The sequence below is a fragment of the Theobroma cacao genome, chromosome 10, assembly GCF_053813885.1.
Source record: "Theobroma cacao isolate CCN51 chromosome 10, ASM5381388v1, whole genome shotgun sequence".
NCBI classification, from domain to species: Eukaryota; Viridiplantae; Streptophyta; class Magnoliopsida; order Malvales; family Malvaceae; genus Theobroma; species Theobroma cacao.
In genome coordinates this window covers 26279034-26297308 of record NC_142648.1, presented here as the reverse complement: position 1 = coordinate 26297308, position 18275 = coordinate 26279034, and the positions used below count along the sequence as shown (strand labels likewise).

Here is an 18275-nt window from a genome sequence, read left to right as displayed (position 1 = left end):
AAGGGCAATGCAAAAGATTTTCGATGATATGCTACATAGGAATGTTGAATGCTATGTGGATGATTTGGTGGTTAAGTCCAAAAATAGGGTTGATTATCTTGAAGATCTTTGCCAAGTATTCGAGAGATTGTGTCGATATCAATTGAGGATGAATCCCTTAAAGTGTGCTTTTGGAGTATCTTCGAGAAAATCTTTAGGATTCATAGTGTGCCATCGTGGGATTGAAATTGATCAATCAAAAATAGATGCAATCATGAAAATGCTTGAGCCAAGCAATCTCCACGAACTTAAAAGTTTGCAAGGAAGATTGGCTTATATTCAACGCTTCATATCGAACTTGGCTGGTAGATGTCAACCATTCAGTCGATTGATGAAGAAGGATACGCCTTTTGTTTAGGATGAGTCATGTAGTAATGCTTTTAAAAGCATAAAATCTTATTTACTAAGGCCTCCAGTTTTAAGGGCTCCTACACCAGGACGTCCATTAATCCTCTATGTTGCAGCACAAGAATGCTCTTTAGGAGCACTTTTGGCACAAAAAAACGATGAAGGAAAGGAAAATGCACTTTACTAGCTTAGTAGAACTCTTAATGGGGCAGAATTAAATTATTCTCCCATTGAGAAGACATGCTTGGCATTAATGTTTACCATTAAGAAATTAAGGCACTATTTGCAAGCTCATTCTGTGCACTTAATTTCACGAGCAGATCCCCTCAAGTATCTTATGTCAAAATCAGTGCTAAGTGGGAGATTGGCAAAATGGGCTCTTTTGTTACAAGAGTTCGATATCACATAAATCCCTTAAAAAGCTGTCAAGGGACAAGCACTTGCAGATTTTCTTGCAGACCATCCAATTCCAGATGATTGGAAATTTTTTGAAGATCTCCCAAATGAAGATGTTCTTTGCATTGAAATCCCTAGGCCATGGAAGTTATACTTTGATGGAGTAGCTCAACAAGATGGGGCAAGTGCAGGAGTCATTTTTATCACCCCAGAAGGAGAAGTATTGCCTTACGCATTTACTCTCATCAAAAATTGTTCCAATAATGTGGCAGAATACCAAGCCTTGATCATAGGTTTGGAAATGGCAGTGGATATGCAAATCACTCAACTTAAGGTGTTTAGAGATTCTAAGTTGGTTATAAACCAAGTCCTTACACTTTATGAAGTTAAAAAGCCTAAGCTCTTGTCATTTGTCAACTATGTTAACAAACTTTTGAAGTGGTTTGACAAAACTAGCATAGAACATGTTCCTAGAAAAGAAAATAGGCAAGCAGATTCTTTGGCTAATTTAGCGTCAGCAATTGCCTCACCAAATACAGAATTAAAAGTGCATCTTTGCAAGCAATGGATCATACCACCAATCACTCTAAGTGAAGAAGTCGACGTAGAGTCTAATGTCGTCTCAGTCTTTGAAGTGGGAAAAGAAGATTGGCGACAACCGTTGATTGACTATCTAGAGCATGGCAAGCTTCCTAATGATCCAAGACATAAAACAGAGATAAAACGTCGAGCTTCTCGATTTATTTATTTCAAAGGTACACTCTATCGTCGTTCCTTTGACAGAGTTTTTCTTCGCTGTTTAGGAGATAAAGAAGCAACAAGGCTTTACAAGAAGCCCACTCAGGAATTTGTGGGGCGTATCAATCTGGAGCCAAGTTGCACTTCCAAATCAAAAGAATGGGGTACTATTGGCCAACAATGGTGAAGGATAGCATGGACTATGCTAAAAGATGTCAAGCATGTCAATTTCATGCCAATTTCATTCATCAGCCCCCTGAGCCACTCCACCCAACAGTTACATCATGGCCATTTGATGCTTGGGGACTCGACTTGGTTGGACCATTACCTAAGAGTTCTACAAGGCATCTCTACATACTCGTAGCCACAGACTACTCTTCAAAGTGGGCAGAAGCAGCCTCTTATCGAGAAGTAAAGAAAGAAACTATTGCTACCTTCATTAGAACAAATATCATTTATCATTATGGCGTGCCACGATGCATCATAACAGATAATGGAAAACAATTCGCAATGGAGAAGTTATGTGCACAATTTAACTTCAAGCAATGTAATTCCTCTATGTACCATGCACCAGCAAATGGATCAGTAGAAGCTTTTAATAAGACTTTGTGCAATCTTCTCAAGAAAGTTGCTAATCGCGCAAAGAAAGATTGGCTAGAGAAAATAGGGGAAGCTTTATGGGCTTATCGTACGACATTTCGTACACCTACTCAAGCAACTCCATATTCGCTTGTTTATGGTGTGGAAGCTGTCCTCCCATTAGAGCATCAAATTCCATCATTGAGAATTGCCATTCAAGAAGGTTTTTCAAATGAAGATAATGTTCACCTACGCCTTGAAGAACTTGAAGCATTGGATGAGAAAAGGTTAGAAGCACAACAACGCTTAGAATGTTATCAAGCTCGATTGTCTAAAGCTTTCAACAAGAAGGTTAAACCACGATCATTCCAAGTGGGAGACTTAGTTCTTGCAGTGCGAAGACCCATAAACACTACACATCATATGGGTAATAAATTCCTTTCAAAGTGGGATGGGCCATATGTTGTTCAAGAAGTCTACACTAATGGCGCATACAAAATTGTTGATCAAGATGGAGTAAGAGTTGGCCCAATCAATGGCAGATTCTTGAAACGTTATTATGCTTGAAGGTCAAATGCTTCTCAGTAAGAGCTTAAACTACATAAAAAAAAAAAGCTTGCTAAGTTGAAAATCCTTAATAGGACTACTTAGGCAAAAGTTAAGGCAAATATATATATATATATATATATATATATATATGAACTACGTTATGACTTTATCCTTCTTTGTATTAGGAGGTACGTAGGCAGCTTGGTCCCATTGCCAAGTTCAATCACATCAAAAAAAAAAAAATCTCTTGCATCAAGCATGGCTCAATTCTTTACGATGATGAAGCTACCAAGATGGAAGATCGAAGAATGAATCAAGTTTGTACTTCTTTATCAAGTTACACGATTCAATCAATTAAATTGCAAGTGCAAGTTGAATTGTTTTGAAGTTCAATTAGTGTCCAAAAAATTTTGTGAAGCATAAAGTATGTTGAAGATTTCATAGGATTATCTTTTAAATTTCTTCACAAGCAAAGAAAAGCAATAAGACAAACAAATTGATCTTTATTGCTAATTCGAAATGCATTACAATGTGAAAGAAAATTTTAAAGGTTTAAATCCTAGAAAAAAAAAAGAGCTATATGAATAAGGAAGTAATCAAATCAAGGCTTCCACTTGAAATTCTTTAGTTCTTCTCGAGAAGATTCCAACATATTTCGTAACAATGCTAAGGAATTGACTTCGCTTTCACTCAAAATAGGAGAAGACTTGATAAAAGCTATCTCTTCATTAATTTTGGAAATATTAGCTTTCTTCATTTGCACTTTTTCTTTATTTACTTTGAGAGAAGATTTAATTTGATCCTTCTTGTGATACAAAGCATCTATTTCCTCTTCAAGTTTTGTTAATTCAGCTTGCAAACCATCAGCCTCCTCAACAAATTTACTCTTAAAAGACTCCTCATTTGTGAGACGAATAACAAATCTTTGAAGCTTCTCGTTTTGATCTTTTGAAGATGCACTACTAAAGGATGATTCGAGGTCAACAAATTTGTGAACTTGTCCAAAGTATTCTTGGACCATGTTCCTTAATGAGGATGAATCTACAGTCTCAACCCCTTCTATTACATCAAGAACCTTTTGAACCTTAATGGTAAGAGAAGAAACTTGATCGAAGGGAGTTTTGACAATTTTTTGTTGAATGCTCTCCCATAAGGTCATGATAAGCTTTGAATGACAATCATGGATTACCTTATTAGCACTAAATTTAGAAGCTTCTGGAAGTGCAAGATGACTAGCCTCGGCACACAACTCGGGCATACTCTTAGAAGCATCAACAATTTCCTTAGTGATTTCATGAGGAGAAATATTTTCTTGACTTGAAGATGCATTTGAAGTCTCTTGAGCAAAGTAGTTTCCTATCTCTGTTGCAAGCTTGTTAAATCCATGAGGATTAGAAACTAAAGCTACACTAATAGTAGGAACTACTTCATCGATAACCTCTTTGGTTGGAACCTGGCTTTGAAGCTTAAAAAAAAAATGAATAAAAGTTAGTTCCACAAAATAGTAAAAAAAAAAAAAAAGATCACAAATTCATGATGAAATGACCAAGCCATTGAAGTTTTCTGGAAGTAAAAAAAAAACTCGGAATGTCTTCAAGAAATGAAAAGCCATAAGGGTATGATACCTTTTGTTTCTTTGGTGTGACTCGCTTCTAATGTTTCTCACGATCAGTTTCACTATCAGAATCTTCAATAGCTATTGCACCTTGGTGCCCAGAAATTTTCTCAAGAATTCCTTGTTCAGCATTTGTAAGTGGAAGCAATTGAAGGCTTTGTGCTTTTGAAGGTTCATGGTGTTCGTCTTTACTAGAGAAATTGGTTGTAACAAGCATTTGATTCTCGCCTTGTTCTATTTTGGAAAGCTTTTCCTTTTGTAGTCTTGAGCGTTTGGATGGAGTTTGATGGGTACTAGAGATCAAAGCTTCAACATTATGTTCAAGGAAGGGATTATGAACTTGGGACCACCATTCCATATAACTCGTGGTGACATGATCATTAATATCCAAGGGACGAGCTGGAGAAATTAATCTAGACTGAGTATTAGAAAGTGTGCAAGTTTGCCAAAATTTCAATAAGTCATCCACTGAGCCAGAGCGAATATCAGTCTTAAGATTTCCAGGAATATCTTGACAAAAGCCAAATTGTTTTCCAAATCGATGAGGACTATATGGCTCTATAATAATAGTGTTATGGCATCGAACAGGCAAGTAGCTCGAACGAACACTTACTAAATAATCATGTCGCGAAGGATCTAGTGGTCTAGTGTCAAGGATAACCTCACCTCAATTTTTAGAATATAAATTTGCATCCCATACTAATTTTGTATGAATCAAGTTACGAGCTTCTTGTTCACTAAAATATTTAGCCCCACCTTCTCCAGAGAATTTCACCATCATGGGTCCAACTACTACTTGTGGAGTCGAAAAATGAGTTTCAAAATAATGACCCAACCACCCATAAACATAATGGATAGGAAAACATGCATCCGAAGAACTAGCTTGAGTAGAAAGGGCAATCTGATCAAGCCCTCGATAGATTTGGACAAGCACTGGAATGGCAAGATTAACGCCTTTAGAACCGGTAGCTATAAGGCTAGCAATCTTAAATGTCTCAGGTCAAATGATAGATTCTACATTGGGGAAAACAAATACACATAGCCAACAAGAAAAGAAAGCAGCCAAATACGTATCAGCCTCATGATTTTCTTTAACACCAAGTGCGCTGCATGCCTTAGCTCCAGTCGAGGCCCAAGCTTCATGTTTTTTGATAACTCCAGTAGGGTTGTGCGTGGCTTTAGGGAGAGTTGACTTCTTAGCTTTACGAGCTAGAGGTTTTTGATAGTGTAATTTACCTTAAAACCAAAAGTTGATCCAATTGTCAATAGAGACTTTGCCTTGACCATCGCTTCTTTTGTGTAAATAATGAAAGGCAGCAAATAAGTATTCACAACTTTTCGGAAGAAATCTTTTCCCATTAGCACCAATGCCAATCAATTCTTTAGTGGAAGGAATGACTTCATCATAAAACCAACCATGAATAGGAAGACCACCCAATTTGTGCAAGTCCCATAATGATAAGGAAGCCTCCCCAAAGGCGATATGAAGGGTGTTCGTGGTTGGACACCAACTCTCACAAAATGCTCGAATGACATCTTTGATACGATCAAAAGATGCGAAAATAGCATCTGCCATCTTCATGTCACGTAAAAGCTTCTCATATCAAAATAACACATCTTCAGTCCACTCCCAATATTTGGGAATATACTTAAATTCTCCATTGATCATGAAAGAACGACCCTAATAAGCCTCACCAGAAATTATACGGCTTGCCAATGTGATAAATTCCTCTTGACTGAAAGTTTTGTCATGAAGATAAGATCGGAGACATCGAGCTGTTGAAGAAGATTGTGAGATCTTGATTGGCTTAGAAGTCCATTCCTCTAAAGTTGTAGGAGCATTAAGTGGTTGAGATGCTAAAAAACGACCAACTATAGGTCTCGCCATGGGAAGAAACAACCCCTTCTTCATATCTTCATCCTTGTTCGAAAGAATGACAAGTTGATTTTTGAAGTCCTTGAAGTATGCCATGATAAATTGTGTGCTAGTATAAAGAGCACCTCCCAAGGATCAACAAGTGCTATTATAAAGAGCACCCTCCGAGGATAATAAATTGTGTGCTAGTATAAAGAGCACCGTCCAAGGATCAACAAGTGCTATGATAAAGAGTACCCTCCAAGGATAATAAATTGTGTGCTATTTTAAAGAGCACCCCCCAAGGATCAACAAGTGCTATTGTAAAGAGCACCCTCCAAGGATAATAAGTTGCGTGCTATTGTAAAGAGCACTACTTTAAATTGTTGCCAATTTCTCCCACTTCAATTCAAGTATCTTGCATGACAATTGAAACGTGGCTTGGCAATGGTTTTTTTTAGCATAATAATTTGCAATTGCTTGGCAATTTGCATGGATCAAAAGTGTGGCAAAATAATATTTGCATAGCTTGAAACGTGGCAAGGAAATTTTGCATCGGTTTACCATGTAAACAAAATAAGAATTGAGAAAGTAAAGATATTTTTACCAACAAGAACTAGGCGGCTTTTGCTTAACGTTGGGGAAATCTCAAATCTGCCGGTCTTCAACCATGAATTGGAGCACGAACTGAAGCAATCGCAACCAAAATATTGTGGATTCCAATATTTTGATGTGCAGAAAATTAACAAGGGAATTCCCTTTTTCTAGAGTAAGAAGACAAAGTCCTTGTTGATTAAGGAATGTAATCCTAATTGCAATATACTTCTTTAAATAGTTTTATTACAATATACCTCTTTCAAAATTATAGTCTTATTGCAATATACTTCTTCAAATAGTTTTATTGCAATATACATCTTCCAAGATTATGATTCTCTTACTAATGAGTCAGCATAATTCAAATTTAATTTGGATTGCAAGTATACCAAGACACATTAGGATTTTAAGAAATCCTAAAAATTTTAAAATTTCAAGACTTGTCCACTTGTCACATTCAAAATCATGTGTGAACAAGTCTTGAGGGGGCATTTGTAGAAGGAGAAAAAAATTATCAGCCAATTACGTGCCGCCATGTGGATTTAATGATGTCATAACCATGTAATTAATTATAAAATAATTAATTTATTGATTGGATTATTTTAAAGACATATAGTTGAACCAAATCTCCTATTGGTATATATTTATCCCTTGAGATAATATTTAGATTGGACCAATCAAAAATTAGTTATTGGTCATTCAATTTATCTCTAAATAAATCAATTTAATTTACAGATAATATTTATATTTTTGACCAATCAAAAATTAGTTATTGGTCATCCAATTTATCTCTAAATAAATCAAGATAATTTAGAGATAATATTCATATTTTTGACCAATCAAAATTTAATTATTGGTCATTTAATTTATCTCTAATAATTATATTAATTTAGAGATAAAAGTCAAATTGGATTATTTAATTTATCTCTAAATAAATTGAGATAATTTAGAGATAATATCTAACTTTGGCCAATCAAAATTCAAGGACTCAAGGTCCGGCCAATCAAAAGACTTTTAATGAGTCATTATAATTTATCTCTAAATAAATTAAAATAATTTTGAGATAATTCAAAGACATTACATTCTCATCAAAGTCTCCCACCAAACATTATAAATAGGGGGCTCCCCCAAGCCATTTGGATTGATTGAGAAGCATTCGAAGATTCAGAGGCATTCAAAGATTGGGAGCATTTGAAGATTGAGAGCATTTCAGAGATCTAGAAGAATAGAAGATTTTTGAAGTGAAGATCAAGCGGCAACGAAGTTCGTGATCAAGATATCAAGCGAAGTTCGTGATCAAGATATTGTGTTCGTGATCAACATTAAGTCGTGAAGACCCTTGAAGCGAAGATCAAGTGTTCGTGATCAATATTAAGTCGTGAAGACCCTTGAAGCGAAGATCAAGTGTTCGTGATCAAGACTAAGTCGTGAAGACCCTTGACGCGAAGATCAAGTACGTTCGTGATCAAGACTAAGTCCAAGTTTGCGACTCTTGAAGATAAATTGAAGAAATTAATCAGAGAAATTTTCAGAGATCATCACTTACTTCATCAAATTTTTGTATTTGTCTCATAATTTTCAAGTCAAGAAATTTCGACGAGAAATTTGTGTGTACACTGCCATCTGGAAAACTTCTCGCACCGTCCTAGCTCCCTCACCAACATATTTTTGAACAAGCTCACTTCCAATAACACGGATGAAGCAAGCATCTGTTCTATTTGCCACAGCCCTTGCAAGAAGGGTCTTATCAGTTCCAGGAGGACCACAAAAGAGAACACCTTTAGGCGGATCAATCCCAACTTTAACAAATTTCTCAGGATATAACATGGGCAGCTCAACAACTTCTCGCATCTTTTCAGTCTGCTACTTGCATCCACTAACATCATTATAGATGACATCAGGCTTCTTCTCCACAGATATCATGGTCACACTTGGATCAATTTTTGGAGGTAAGGGAATCTGTATCTGATTTTTATTGCGATCCAACCAAAAACGCATGCCTTCTTCTATGTCAGTGGGGAAACTTTGTCCCCCAGCCCCATAACAAACTTAGCAATTGGTTTTACGTTAATAACCTATTTAGCATCCTCTGTGTAGTTAATTATGTATTGATATATTTTAATTGTCTACCTTAGTGTGTATATCTATCTTAATCAGCCACCATCTTATCAAACACAAAACTCTGATGAAACTACAAGTTAATTATGTATTGATATATCTTAATTGTCTACCTTATTGTGTATATATATAAAAGGTTAATCCTATTCTTATTCAACTAAATAATTTTAGTCTAACTACATAATATTACTGTATAATAACTCTAACTAAATTATTAGTATAATTATCTTAATAATAAAAAAATTGAAGAAGTTGGGTGCGAATACAAATGAAGAAGAAATAGCACTGGTGTTCCTTGCATCACTTCCCGACTCTTTTATTAATGAGGTGGAATATCTGATTCGTGCTGAAAAGATGAAAACTCTAGTTGAAGCACGAGAAGAGTTGAAAGGAACCAAGAAAGAGAATATACCGGACAGCAATACAGTCAGCGAAAATTCCAAGAAACGATCCTAGGGATCAAGACTCCGGTACCTAGTTGATCTGAAAGCCCCGTGTCTCTGGCTGTCTCAATTCATAAGTTTAACCTGAGGCCTTTTAATTTCAATTGTTATGCTTTCAATTTTGAAGTGTTATGTTTTTAATTTTCAAGTGTTATGCTTTTAATTTTTGAATTTGACAAATATTATATAGTGTGATAATTTTAATTTTCAAGTCTCTTACCAAAATTCTTATGTCATTTCCGAATTGGACAACTATTGTATAGGGTGATTATTTTAAAGCCAGATTTACGGAATATTTTAAGATAATGCAAGTGTGCAACCCCACGTGTGCTCTTCTCAATTCTAATTCATTACTTTTGAATTAGTCAATTGAATACCTTTAAGATGATGCAAGTGTGCAACCCCATGTGTGCTCTTCTCAGTTCTAGTTCATCATTTTCGAAATGGACAATTGAATATCTTTAAGATGATGCAAGTGTGCAACCCCATGTGTGCTCTTCTCAGTTGTAATTCGTCATTTTCGAATTCTACAATTGAATACCTTTAAGATAATGCAACTGTGCAACCCCATGTGTGCTCTTCTCATTTCTATTTTGTCATTTTCAAATTGAACAATTGAATACCTTTAAAATAATGTAAGTGTGCAACCCCATATGTGCTCTTCTTAGTTCTAATCATAGAACTGGATGAAATATTTGTTCAGAAATTTGCAGGATCCAAGGTGTCGGGCCTGTTAGTTGCCATCAGAACTTTGATGTTTCCACGGGCATCAAACCCGTCAAGCTGATTGACAATCTCAAACATTGTTCTCTACACGTCATTATCTCCACCAACACCATCATCAAAACGTGCACCCCAACAGCATCAACTTCATCAAAGAACACGATGCATGCTTTTTTGGAACGTGCCATCTGGAAAACTTCTTGCACCAACCTATCCCCTCACCAACATGCTTCTAAACAAGCTCACTTCCAATAACACGGATGAAGCAATCATCTATTCTATTTGCCACAGCCCTCGCAAGAAGGGTCTTACTAATTCCAGAAGGACCATAACAGAGAACACCTTTAGGCAGATCAATCCCAAGCTTAACAAATTTCTCAGGATGTAGCATGCGCAGCTCAACAACTTCTCGTATCTTTTCAATCTGATCCTTGCATCCACCATCATCATTATAGGTGACATGACATCAGGCTTCTCCTCCACAGTCATCATGGTCACACATGCCTTCCTCTATGTCAGTGGGGGAAACTTTGTCACCTAGCCCCACAACAAACTTAACAATTTGCTTTACGTTAATAACATATTTAGCATCCTTTGTGTTGGGATTGATTATTTTTGTGCATCTTGCAATTTGGAGAGGTTGCTTCTTCTGCATCATTTGCTTAACTGATACAAGATCCCATTGACTTGGTGCAGCTAGCCCAGTGTCTGATTCTTTGATACCACAAAGGTCATTCACCTTTTTGGCCATCTCTTTGATTTCTGTCAGAAAATTTGAGAAGAAGAAGAAATTTTGAGAAGAAAGAAAAGTCTGACTTTAAGGGCGTGAAGTAACACTTTCTTTAAAGTATTTTCTCAATTTCCAGGATACAATAAAATTCTTAACACAGTTATTAGAATAGTGAAAATGGTAGTGTAAGAACATTGTTTATATAATAAGCCAACGTATATATCTTTCAATGAAAAGACTAGTTTTCTTTCATAATATAACTCTTCAAACAGTAATTTCCTTTCATAATCTAACTACTCAAAAGTTATATGTAATAAGATACCATTTTCCTAACTCTTCAATCATGACTTTTCATCAATAAGCACTATTCACAAATAACCTTTTATTATTTAATCCAAAAATTAAAATAATAAAATTAATTGCTTATTAACGTTTTAATTCAAGAGTCCAAATAACAACATTAGAAAACTATCTAATAATTCCCTGCTAGTTTGAAATGTTGGCTTTTCTTATAATATATATATATATATATATATATATATATATATGTTTCTACCTTTCACGCAAATAAATTTTATGCATACAAGAAGATATCTCTCACTTTAAACCATCAATTAGTGAATGCATCTCAAAACCCTAACGAAGTAAATGGTGCCCAAAGATTGAATCTCGACTCTTAGTGTTAAAATTAAAGATACATCACTCATAATATTCATTTATATTTTTGTAAGTGGTCATTCACTTTTAGCACCATAATAGTCATGTGCTTATCTTGTTCATAATAAACATTTACAAGAGAATCTCCAAATTCTTCTTATTGAAGCGGCATCACTCCTTATGTTTATTTAGGTGGAGTTTTCATTAATATCCCTATTACTCTAGACATTTTTCTTCCCATAATACAATATTCAAACTCCATTAAGAGTATAAGCTCAACCTTTATATGCAATGGATTGCACTATTTTCAAACAAGATTTTAAGGAATGGATTCTAATAGTGCATCACAAACACATAACAATAACTTGTTTTTACCCATTGAACTTTGTAATTAGAGGTTACTAGTTAAAAGTTGGGTTCCCACTATTGGTGTCTAATAAGGATCTTAAACCTATTCCTTTTGTAGTAATACTTACCAAATCCCTTAGTAAACCTTTTGTTAGAAGATTTGCCAAATTACTTGCAGATTTAACATATGTTATGATAATTACCCCACTAGAAATTAATTCTATAATATAATCATGTCTTAAACTAATATGTCTAGATTTTCTATTATAGACATCACTATATGCTTTAGACATTGTAGCAGTGCTATCATAATATAAGGAAATAGCTAGCATCGATTATGGCCACAACTCTATATCTAATAACAAATTTCTTAACCATTTCGATTCCTTTCCTGCTATAGCTAAAGCTATAAACTCAAACTCCATTATTGAATGTGAGATGCAAGTTTGTTTCTTAGATGTCCAACTAATGGCACCACCTCCTATTGTAAAAATCCAACTTGAAATGGACTTATTATCATTTACACTAGTAATCCAACTTGCATCAAAATATCCTATTAATACCCTTGGATAGTTTGAATAATGTAAGCCAAAATTTTTAGCTCTTTAAATATATCGAAGAACTCTCCTAATGGCTTTCTAATGAATTTTATGAGGCCTACTTGCATATCTTGATAATTTGTCGACTGCAAATGCAATATTTGGCCTAGTTTAATGTGTCATGGTCCTTTTGTAGACGTGAATCCCACATCATCGAGATAATACTCTCAATGAGTGAGCCACAAAGTCCCACATCAAAGAAAAGTTCTCAAAGGAGAGTAAGGGTGGATGTCATGGGAGCCATGAATCTCACATTGACTATGTACTAGAGTGATACTGAGAATATAAGGGTTCACACTACCTTTAACCTGTGAGGCACCTTTTATGGGACAAAACCATGAGACCAGTGGGCTAAAGGGGACAATACCTCACAAGGTTGGTGTGGATCATGACAATTGGTATTAGAGCAGACTCTGAGTACTAGCAATGTGCCACTAAGGATAATGGACCCTTGTTGAAGTGGGGGAGGATGTCATGCTCCTCGTGTAAACATGAATCCCACATCGTCGAGATAATGCTCTTAACGAGTAAGCCACAAAGTCCCACATCGTAGAGAAACTCCAAGCGGGGAGTAAGGTAGATGTCAAGGTCCTAAAGAAGGGAGTCATGAATCCCACATTGGCTATGTACTAGAGTGATATTAGGAATATAAGGATTCACACCACCTTTAACCTGTGAGGTGCCTTTTGTGGGACAAAATCGTGAGGCCAGCAGGCCAAAGCGAACGATATGTCACAAGGGTTGGTGTGGACCGTGACATAATGCATAGCGTACATAATGCTTCCAATAGCCCTAGCTTATTCAAGTTGTGTAATTACTTGGTCACCATTCTCATGATTTTTATACTTGAGTCATATGGAGTACTAAATTCTTTTATGTTGAGATGTTTAAATTTATTGATCAATTTATCAATATAGTGACTTTGATTAAAAACATAACCACTATTATGTTTCTTAATATTAATACCCAAAATAGTATCAACCTCATTCAAATCTTTCATTTTAAATGCAAAGGTTAAATATTTCTTTGTTTCATTTATGCTGATCATGTTATTGCTAAATATTAGCATATCATCAACATAAAGACATATATTATTACTTCATAATTTTTGGTAAATTTTGAGTAAACGCACTTGTCAACCCCATTATGTTTAAAACCATAAAGAAATATGGATGAGTCAAATTTCTCTTGCCATTGATTAGGACCTTGCTTTTGCCCATACAGTGATTTAACCAATTTACAAACTTTTCTCTCATTTCTAGGAAGTATAAAACCTTCTGGTTGTTCCATATATACTTCTTCCTTTAAATCACTATTTAAAAAAGTCGTTTTAATATCCATTTGATTTATATGCAACTTATAGATCGAAGCTAGTGCTATAAGTGTTCTAATGGATGTCATTTTAGCTATTAGAGCATATGTATCAAAATAGTCTATGACTTTTGTTTGTTTGAAACCTTTAGAAACTACTATTAATTTAAAGGTTTGTATGAAACCATCGGTACTATATTTCCTTCTAAACACTCATTTACATCCAATTGATTCAGAATCTAAAGGTAAATCAACTAAAACCCATGTATTATTAGACACTATTGAGTCCATTTCATCATTTGCAACTTCTTTTGAAGAAGCCGCATATCTTGAAGACATTGCTTCACTGAAAGTTTTGGGGTCTTCATCTACACTTAGTAGAATTGATGTTTTATTTAGTATTTTGGTTCTATCTCCTTCAATTAGAAAAACAATTGAATCTAGAGAAATATAATTAGAATATAAATGTTTCTCTTTTCTTAATCTTTAACTCCTTTTTGGCTCAACAGATTCATTAATTTCTTTTCTTTTTCACCAACTATTGGAGCCATTTCAACTTGCTTTTCTTTTTCCAAATTAGCAAAATTGTAAACAAATTTGTTTTCAAAGAAATCAACATGTACAGATTCAACTATAACATTAAAATTTAGATTAAGTAATCTATACACTTTTGAATTTTGTGCATAACCACAAAAAATACTTTTGATGCCTTTAGGTCCTAATTTTGTCTCATTAGAATATGTGATTTTATGATAAACTAGACACCCCCACACTTTAAAATAATTCAAATTTTGGTTTTTTGCCATTATTTCATAATTCATATAGTGTCATAAGTAATTTCTTTTAAGGAATTCTATTGCTCATATGACATCCTGTCAAAAGTGCTTTTCCCCAAAGATTAAAAGGGTCTTTACATTTAAAAATGTATTATTTACTATATCTACTAGCGTTCTGTTTTTTCTTTCGGCTAATCCATTATGTTGGGGGTGCATAAAGAGCTGTTTTTTGATAAATTATTTCATTCTCTTTACAAAATAGAGAAAACGAGTCTAGAAAATATTCTTTTCCTCTATCACTTTGAAAAATTTTAATTTTCTTTTTTTTTTAATATTCTACAATATTTTTAAATTCCTTGAATTTGACAAATGCTTCATCTTTTGTTTTCATTAAATAAACATGAGTGAAGCAAGAATAATCATTAATGAACATTATAAAATACCTTTTCCCTCCCTTTGTCAGTAAACCATTTAGTTTACAAAGATCAAAATTTATAAGTTTTCATAATTTTGATTTTCTTTCAACTTTTAGAAAAGGTTTCTTAGTCATTTTTGCCTTAACACAAATTTCACAATTTTCAAAACTAACTTTTTGACATGAAATATAACCATGTCTTGACAAAAATTTTAAAGATTGAAAATTTAAATTACCTAATCCAGCATGCCATAAATCAGAATAAAGCTCAACAGTATACGACAAAGAATTATTCATTTCATTGATATTGAGTTTGACTATTCGGTCACAAGAATATCCTTTTCCAACAAATACAATATTTTTTGATACTACAACCTTATCAAATTCTAGTACAATCTTAAAACCATTCTTACATAAGAAATGTGCAAACACAAGATTTTTTCTCATTTCAGGAACATGGAATACGTTAAAGTAAAGTTAATTTCTACCTTGACATAAATTTTAACTTGACCATTCCTTTGCCAAGCACTTTAGCAGGATTATGGTTCCCCATTAGAATTTCTTCTGGTCTCTTGAGTTCTTCATAACTCTTGAACTGCATTTTGTCATTACAAACATGAATAGTAGCATCAAAATCTAACCACCGTTCTGAATGTTTCGTTACAGTAGCTATGTTTACTTCGATAACCATTCTAATATGCATTTCAATCACCATTGCAACAAGCTCTTTAACATCATGTTCAATGAGGTTTACTTTGTTTCCAAAACCAGAAGCAGCAATCTTGTTTTCAAGATTTTCAAAATTTCTAAACTTGCACTCCTTGATAAAAGTCCGTTCTTTCTACAATGATAAAATATTTTATCACTCTTATATTTCTTAAAGTCAATTTTTTGAACTCTATTTCTTTTTAATTTTCTAGAACCCTTTTTTTTTTCATTGACGAGGTTTACATTTGACCCAAGAATGAGTGCATCTCTAACACGATTTTCTACCTCAACATGCAAACAAGTTTGAAACTCTTCAATAGTAAAAGTTTCAAGAGAATGCAAAATTTTCTTCCTATATCCATTCAAAGAAGGTGGAAGCTTGGACAAAAATGCTTTTACTTGAAGTGAGTCAGGAATTTTGATTTACAATTTGTTTAATTTAAAGGCTATAATTCATAACTCATGTACTTGAACCATAATAAGTTTGGTATCTGTCACGGTAAACTCGAAGTATCTCAATACAAGAAATTTATCTGTACCTTTTTGTACGTTTCCTCATGTGCAGTCCACATTTTCTTTGTTGAAGTCTTATGTCTGCAGAGATCATACAATCGATCAATGAGAGAATTGAGAACGTATCCACAACATATAAACTCGTCATGTTTTCGTTTCTCCATGTTAACGTCAGTAGTGGTTATGGCAGCAGTTGTTATAGCAATGATGTTTTCAAAAGATGTTGCTTCTATTGGCATGATCTCTTTTGGATTTGATGGTTGGTCCGTTTCAAAAAACATAATAAATTTTCAATGTGGTTAATAGGAATACCATCTTGTCCCTCTATCTAGTGAAATTCGTTCCATTGAACTGATCAAGTTTGTTCACTGCTTAATTTTGGAAGTGAACCTTCGCACTTGAATCTAACCCAGTCTCCATTATGAAATAATTGCAAAAATTTTTTACAGAGAATACCTTAAGATTGTTACAAAATTTGAGAATAAGGAGAAATTTTGAGAAGAAAGAAAAGTACGACTTTGAGGGTGTGAATTAACACTTTCCTTAAGTTATTTTCTCAACCTCTAGAATACAATAAAATCCTTAACACACTTATCAAAATAGTGAAAATGGCAGTGTAAGAACGCTATTTATATAATAAGCCAACGTATTCGTCTTTCAATAAAAGACTTGTTTCCTTTCATAATATAACTCTTAAATAGTAGTTTCCTTTCATAATCTCTAACTGCTCAAAAGTTCTATGTAATAAGGTAACTTTTTCCTAACTCTTCAATCATGATGTTTTATGAATAAGCACTATTCATAAATAACCTTTTATTATTTAATCCAAAAACTAAAATAATAAAATTAATTGCTTATTAACGTTTTAGTTCAAGAGTCCAAATACCAACATTAGCAAACGATGAAACAATTTCTTTTTCCACTTTCTTGATGCTATTAGAATATGGACCTAAACCATAGGTTTTCAATAACGCGATATCGTCTTCATCAAATGGCTGATGATTGTTCTCAGCCACCATTTTTGCCAGTGCCACCATCTTATTAAACACAAAGCTCTAATACTATTTAAAAGAAGAGAAATTCTTATATAATATAAAACTGTAAATTATGTATTAACAAATCTTACCTGGCTGGATAAAGTATATATATATATATATATATATATATATATATATATATATATATATATATATATATATATATATATATATATATATATATATATATATATATATATATAAGTCTAATTCTAATGCTGAGCAAAAAAAAAAAAAAAAGAAAATCTAATCTTAATCTTTTTCATAGTCTAAGTACTCTTAACTAATTACCTAATCTAACTAGGCAATAGTATTATCTAATAACTCTAACTAAATTATTTGTATAATTATCTTAATAATACATTGAAGGAATTGGTTGTCAATATGAAGGAAGAGGAAATAGCACTGGTGTTCCTTGTATCACCTCCCGACTCTTTTACTAATGAGGTGGAATATTTGATTCTTGCTGAAAAGATGAAAACTCCAGTTGAAGCACGAGAAGACTTAAAGGGAACCAAGAAAGAGAACATTCCGGACAGCAATGCAGTCAACAAAAATTCCAAGAAAAGATCCTGTACTTAGTTGATCTTAGCACTGTGTCTCCATCTGCTTCAATTAATAAGTTTAACTTTAGGCCTTTTAATTTTGAAGTGTTATGCTTTTAATTTTCAAGTGTTATTGTTGTTCACATTCATTATGCTTTTAATTTTCAAGTGTTATTTCTCTTAACATTCAAGAGTTATGCTTTTAATTTTCAAGTGTTATGTTTTTAATTTCAAGTATTATGCTTTTAATTTTCAAGTCCTATGCTTTTATTTTTGAGTAGAGTTGTATTATAGTAGTTTGAAATTTCAAAAGAAGAGACACAAATGATGATAGTGTGTAAATAATATAAATTTTACATATAAAAAAGTTGTATCTTAGTCAAACTATTTGGATAATATATTTTTATGATATTTTAGGATTCTATATACATATATATATATACATATATATATACATATATATATATATATATATATAAAGAGAAAGAGAGAGAGGGCAAGTTTCCATTAAATCAGTTTGGTTAATTCAATTAATGAGTATATATATAAAGAGAGATAGAGAGAGAGGGCAAGTTTCCATTAAATTGGTTTGGTTAATTCAATTAATGAGGTCGATTAATTTGAGTAACTTAATTGGTT

The 18275-nt window shown here is 33.6% G+C and overlaps 2 pseudogenes; both read right to left on the bottom strand.

Annotated features, from left to right (window-relative positions):
• The window catches only part of LOC108663656 (26S proteasome regulatory subunit 7A-like), a 37307-nt pseudogene extending 20216 nt beyond the window's left edge, over nucleotides 1-17091 (bottom strand).
• LOC148760525 (26S proteasome regulatory subunit 7 pseudogene) lies at nucleotides 9974-10447 on the bottom strand (annotated as a pseudogene).
• Nucleotides 17092-18275: the final 1184 nt, after the last annotated feature.